An 856-nucleotide genomic window follows, 5' to 3' on the forward strand; every position below is an offset into this window, starting at 1 on the left:
TAATTTCTTGTTGATACATATGTGGTCAATCTGGCTTTCCGTTTGTTGGTCTGGCGACACCCATCTTTCTTTGTGTATCTGTTTATGTGGGAAAACAGTTCCTCCTATCACGAGCCCATTTGTTGCACATATTTCCACAAATTTTAATAGTTCTCCATTCTCGTTTCTAACTCCAAGTCCGTGTTTCCCCATGATTTCCTCAAAGCCAAAAATGTCACTACCAACCTTAGCGTAGAAGTTCCTACTGTATGTAATGTATTGTAAAACACCCGGAAAGTCCGTATTATCATCATTTTATTATATTTATATAAATGTAACGTATTCATATAATACATGTTCATATTATATTACTCGTAAAATTTACCATACGTATGTATATTTATACAAATATATCATAGTAAGTATATGTCTCAGTTCTAAGATCAAGATCGACAAGATGTCTGTATCTAGCTGGCTATTTCAGGACCATTACCCGCACTGATTATCTGATTAATGAGGTCAACGCTTGTACTTGTATTTTTAGAAGCCCCTCGCACTATATAAAGTATACTTAGATCTCTACTTCGACTGGTCCTTGGCTCATAAGGCGTGCCGTCACGTGTCTGTTATTATCCCTTGACTTCTGTCCTCACAGTTACTCATTATCATCAAACGTGTATTCTCCCAAGACAAGATCTTAGGTCGATGAACCTGAAAGAACGGCTATGATGTGTCAGTCTAAAAAATAAAGACTTTTGTAGTGGGAGGTAATTAAGTGGTGTGAATTAAAGAGAGGGGTTACAGTTTTCGGAATGAACGGTTGTAAAAGAATTCTAAGAATATCATTGAGACAGAAAATAAGTAATGAAGAAGTATA

Source organism: Aplysia californica, unplaced genomic scaffold (genome assembly GCF_000002075.1).
Source record: "Aplysia californica isolate F4 #8 unplaced genomic scaffold, AplCal3.0 scaffold00354, whole genome shotgun sequence".
Taxonomy (NCBI): Eukaryota; Metazoa; Mollusca; class Gastropoda; order Aplysiida; family Aplysiidae; genus Aplysia; species Aplysia californica.